General features: G+C 38.3%; 1 pseudogene; it reads left to right on the forward strand.

The window, feature by feature from the left end:
• The first annotated feature begins 4,111 nt into the window (after nt 1–4,111).
• On the forward strand, nt 4,112–5,093 carry LOC101723168 (suppressor of tumorigenicity 7 protein-like pseudogene; annotated as a pseudogene).
• The last annotated feature ends 736 nt before the right edge of the window (nt 5,094–5,829 follow it).

Raw genomic sequence — 5,829 nt, forward strand, 5'->3', positions numbered from 1 at the left:
AAGGCCCCGCTCGGTCCCGGGCTCTGTCCACTGCAGGATGAGGACCCTGGTGCAGTTTGGAGCCCCCACTACTTCCCTGCACTCCGCTTAGCCATGTGGATGCCTGAAGAGCCTGCCCCCACACACACACCTGCCTCTGGCCTCCTGGCTCTTCTGCTACCTGGTTCCACACTACAGAGGCACAGGGGATCATAAAGGTCCTTGTCCTGAGCACCACAAGATAGAGCAGAAGTGAACAACAGAAAGAGGGCCTCTCTGAGGCTCCTCAATGAAAACTGAAGCTAAGCAGAAAAGTGAAGAGAATCTCTGCAATAAAGGCACACCAGACCACCATACTTGGTAAGTTTGAGGGATCATCACCTCCCACCAGAACCTGCACTATCTTCAGGGGAAGGGCAACTGGAACCCACAGTAGAACCTTGCAGAGTCCAACCCAGCAGGAGGACAGGAAGTTCAACTTGGGTCTAGCAGCCAGAAATCTGTCTGAATCTCACAGGTCTGCTACTGGCTTGCTGAGACTCATTGACTTGTATGTGTACACAGCTGCCCACATTGTCTACTATGACAGCAGAGACATACCCTGAAGGAGGCCCTTCATTTTTATTTTTGTTATTTTCAAAAAAGAAAAAAATTGTTTTCTCTTATTTTTAATTCTTGGGGTTTTTTTCTACTGTTTTCAAATTTTTTTCTCTTCTTTTTTTTTCTTTTCTCCTCTCTCTCTCTCTCTCTCTCTCTCTCTCTCTCTCTCTCTTTCTCTTGCTGTCCCACATTGCTCCCTTTTTGTTTCTTTCTGGACCAAATTCAGATTTCTCCTTTATTTTTCTTTTCATCTCTTTTTCCTTCTCTTGATTATCATTAGTTTTAAAGGAAAGTAAATACAGTATCTAGCCTCCCTGTTGCTGTTAGGTGGTTCTGTTCACATCTTTGTTCTTTCATTCTGCCTTTTCCTCTTGCCTTCAAAAGTTTCTTAGAGTTTGCTTGATCTTCCTGTGTCTTCTGGCCTCACTGCTAACCTTTCCCAATCCTTCTACTTATCTGTCCCTCCCTCCCCAACTCCTTCTAACTCCCCATTCCAAAGGGTAAAGTTGCTATATTGAAAAGTTTATTCACTATAAACATATGTTGGATTAGTCCTTGATTTTGATTTAATTCACACAGTTAAATGTGATAGATTAATAACTACCACAAACTGTCATTTTATAAGCTGTGCTTGATGCTATGGTGTTGCTGATTGTATCATTTGGGCTAAAATGTGGTGATTGCTTTCCTGGTATAATGAAAATGAGATAGCCTCAGAGTCATTAGAGTCTAAAAACCTAAAGACCAGCTGTATCTGGAAGACACCGCTGAAAAGCAATCATTCCACAAGGGTCCTAAACACAAGCAACAAAGATGCTTACAATGAGCCATTTTGAAATGTCAACCCAAGAATTAAACCAAGGACAGTACCAAAAACAAAAATAAGAAGACGTTTATGCAAGGCACAAACTCAGGCTTCCACCCTACAAAAGGGAAACTCTGGGGGAAACGAAGTGGAAAAGTCTGATAATCAACTACCTGGACACCCTGAACTGATAGCACGGAAGTAACAAAACAGATGAATGAGGCTCTAGAAAAATTAAGAACAGAAATAATCTCCCAGATAACTACAGAGATGGTGAACAGAATGAAAGACATGATTAGAGGCTCTGGAACAGAAACATTTAAAAAACAGATGAGATCAGAAATATGCTGGAAGCCATGAATGCCCAGCATAAGAAAGAAATGGAAACCATGATCACCCAACATAAGAAAGAAATGGAATCCATGAAACAGATTCAAACAGATATTCAGGAGATTAAAAACTCCATTGAAAGCATGCAGAGCAGATTAAGAGAATCTGAAGATAGAATATCAGATATAGAAGACAGGATTGAGGTTAAGGACCACGAAAACAGAGATTTCTTTAAAATAGTAAGGGACCATGGGAAATCAATCCAGCAGCTGCTAGATGATGCAAAGAAGAATAGCATAAGACTGATAGGAGTCCACGAAAAAACAGGATAAAGTACAATTGACATTAAAAAACTTCACAGAAGTAATAGTAGAAAACTTCCCAGACAGAGGTAGAGAATTGGACATACAGATAAGTGAGGCATATACAACTCCAACTAGTCATGATCAACACCTAGACATATAATAGTTAAGATCTCAGAAACCCAACAGAAGAACAAAAATCCTACAGGCAGTTAGAGAAAAGAAACAAATCACCTTCAAAGGAAAGCCCATAAGAATCACAGCAGACTTCTCAACACAAACCCTCAAATCAAGGAGAGCCTGCCTGGAGTGAAGTATTTCAAGCTCTAAAAGAAAATAACTTCCAACCTAGAGTGTTGTATCTTGCAAAATTATCTTTCAAAATCGATGGGGAAATTAGATACTTCCATGACAAAGAACACCTGAGAAATTTCATGAACACCAAACCAGCACAACAAACAATTCTAAGCAATATCCTAGAAAAAGACAATGAAGGTCACAACTTCATGAGGCCTAACAGAGGGAAGCCACCAGGCAACATAAAAAACTAAAGGGAAAGGGGGGGATAAAAAATAAAAGAGCCAACAAAAGTAAAACATCATGGCAAGAATGAGTCATTATCTATCAATTATAACTCTCAATGTTAATGGCCTCAATTCACCAATCAAAAATAAATAAATAAACTGACAGAATGGATTAAGAAGCAAAATCCAGCAATACTCTGCATACAAGAAACACACCTAACTCAAAAGGAAATTCATAGACTGAAAATAAAAGGATGGAAAACAGTTCTTCACATGACAGGAACCCAGAAAAAATCAGGGGTAGCAATATCTTTTGCAGAAAAAGTAGATTTCAAACCAAAACTAATTAAGAGAGACAAAGATGGTCACTACATCCTTGTGAAGGGAACAATCCAAGAGGAAGACATGACAATCCTAAATATATATGCACCAAATATGAATGCCCCCAACTATACAAAACAAATATTAATGGACATAAAAAACCAAATAAACACTAATACAATTGTAGTAGGGGACCTCAATACCCCACTATCACAAATAGACAGATCATCTAGACAAAAAATTAACCATGAAATTCTAGAACTGAACCAAGCTATTGAACAAATGGACTTAATAGATGTTTACAGAGTGATCCACACCACAAAATCAGAATACACATTTTTTTCAGGTGCACACGGGTCATTCTCCAAACTAGACCACATGCTAGCTCATAGGACATGTCTAAATAAATGTAAAAGAATTGAAATTAACCCCTGTATATTATCAGACCATAGTTCAATAAAATTGGAGATCAATAACATAAGAAACCACAAAACTCCCACAAACACATGGAAATTGAATAACACCCTCCTGAACAACCAATAGGTCATAGAGGAAATTAAACAATTAGACAAATTCTACAAGTAAATGATAATGCCAGTACAACATACAGGAATCTATGGGACACAATGGAAGCAGTTCTATGTGGGAAATTCATAGCAGTGAATGCCTATATTAGGAAAACAGAGAGAACTCAGATAAATAACCTAATGCAGAACCTCAATATCCTAGAAAAAGAAGAGCATAACAAATCCAAAGCTCATACAAGAGAGGAAATTATAAAGATCTGTGCAGAAATCAATGCAATTGAGACTAAGAGGACGATACAAAAAATTAATGAATCAAAGAGTTAGTTCTTTGAAAGAATAAATAAAATCGATAAACCTTTAGCCAACCTTATCAAAAAAAGAAAAGAAAAGGCTCAAATCCATTCAATTAAGAATGAAAAAGTTGAAATCACAACAGACCCAGCAGAAATCCAGAGGATCATCATCTGCTTTGAGAACCCGTACTCTAATAAAATGGAAAACACAGAAGAAATGGGCAGATTCCTAGATACATATGAATTGCCAAAGTTAAATGAAGAAGATATAGAAATTCTAAACACCCGATTTTCTTCTGCACCTATTTGTGGCCTAAGCCTGCCACTGGGCTGGAAGGAGCATCTGCAGGCCAGGCTGGCAGGGGCTGGGGCCTCACTGTGGTTTGTGGTGGGACTGGGGCTCCTTTACACCCTAAGAGTCCCACTGAGGCTGTGTAAACACTTGGCAGTGGTGACAGGATTTTTAAATTCACTGACACCCAAATTCTGTGTGGCACTTACAGGGACATCTTCTTTGATATCAGGACTGATATTTATATTTGAGCAGTGGTACTTCCATAAGCATGGCATATCTTTTATTGAGCAAGTATCCATAAACCATTTGTGACCACTGATGGGAGGAACAGAAAGCAGCATCTCAGAGCCAGGTTCTCCCAGCAACAGAGAATGTGAAACCAGCAGACAGAATTTATCAGAATTCAAGGTATGGAGAAACCCACTAAACCTTTTCAGAGGAGCAGAATATAGGAGTTATGCAGAAAGGATGGAGGAAAAGAAATCCTCCAGCTCGAATCAAAGCAGCCTATCAAGCTTTAGAATTAAGCAATGACGGTGCCACAGCATATGTTCTACTGGCTGGGGAAGAAGCTACAACTATTGTAGATGTTGAAAGGTTATTTAAACAGGCGCTCAAGGCAGGAGAAACGATTTATAAGCGGTCATGGCAGTGCCAGCACCAAAGTCCTCAGCATGAAGCTCAACTGAGAAGAGACACCAATGTACTAGTATACATTAAAAGAAGATTGGCAATGTGTGCAAGAAAATTAGGAAGAATAAGAGAAGCAGTAAAAGTAATGAGAGATTTGGTGAAAGAATTTCCTCCTCTTACCATGTTGAACATCCATGAAAATTTATTAGAATCACTTTTAGAATTACAGGCCTATGTGGATGTTCAGGCAGTCCTAGCAAAATATGATGATATAAGCCTTCCAAAGTCAGCAGCAATCTGTTACACAGCAGCACTGTTGAAAACGAGGACTGTTTCAGATAAATTCTCTCTAGAAACAGCCTCCAGAAGAGGGTTAAGCACAGCAGAAATTAGTGCTGTGGAAGCGATCCATAGAGCTGTGGAATTTAATCCTCATGTTCCAAAAGTGAGAAATTTTATAATGAAAATATTATTTTTATTTTAATTTATCAAATTGATAACAGTGTGTAGACCAGAGGTTGGGTTGCAATAAATGGGCCAGAACTGTTTTAGTCTGCTATATTTTGATGCTTACTATTCACCTTAAAAGAGATGTTAAAAGGCATTTAGAAAAGTGTATAAGAGCAATAAAGTTTACCATAAACATAGTAATTGCTGTTAAAAAAAAAAAAAAGAAATTCTAAACACCCCAATTACAATGAGTGAAATTGAAAATGTAATAAAAATTTACCAACAAAGAAAAGCACAGGTCTTGATAGCTTCACTGCTGAATTCTACAAGACATTTAAAGAAGAACTATCACCATTACTATTTAAACTCATCAAGGAAATTGAAAGGGAAGCAAGGCTTCCAAATCCATTCCTGGAAGCAAGTGTTACTTTGATTCCAAAACCAGGAAAAGACCCAACCCAAAAAGAGAAATACGGCCAATCTCCCTAATGAACATAGATGCAAAAATCCTCAACAAGATACTGGCAAACAGAATACAGAGTGTCATCAAGAAGATCATACATCCTGACCAAGTCAGATTTATCCCAGGGATGCAAGGATGGTTCAACATTTGTAAATCAATAAATGTAATACATTATATTAACAGAGTCAAGGACAAAAACCATATGATCATCTCAATAGATGCAGAAAAGGCATTCAACAAAATCCAACACCCATTCATGATAAAAATTCTACAGAAAATTGGCACAGAAGGTCTTTATCTCAACCTG

The sequence above is a fragment of the Heterocephalus glaber genome, unplaced genomic scaffold (assembly GCF_053883595.1).
Source record: "Heterocephalus glaber isolate CG9 unplaced genomic scaffold, H.glaber_assembly_v1.0 deba00001429, whole genome shotgun sequence".
Classification (NCBI taxonomy): domain Eukaryota; kingdom Metazoa; phylum Chordata; class Mammalia; order Rodentia; family Bathyergidae; genus Heterocephalus; species Heterocephalus glaber.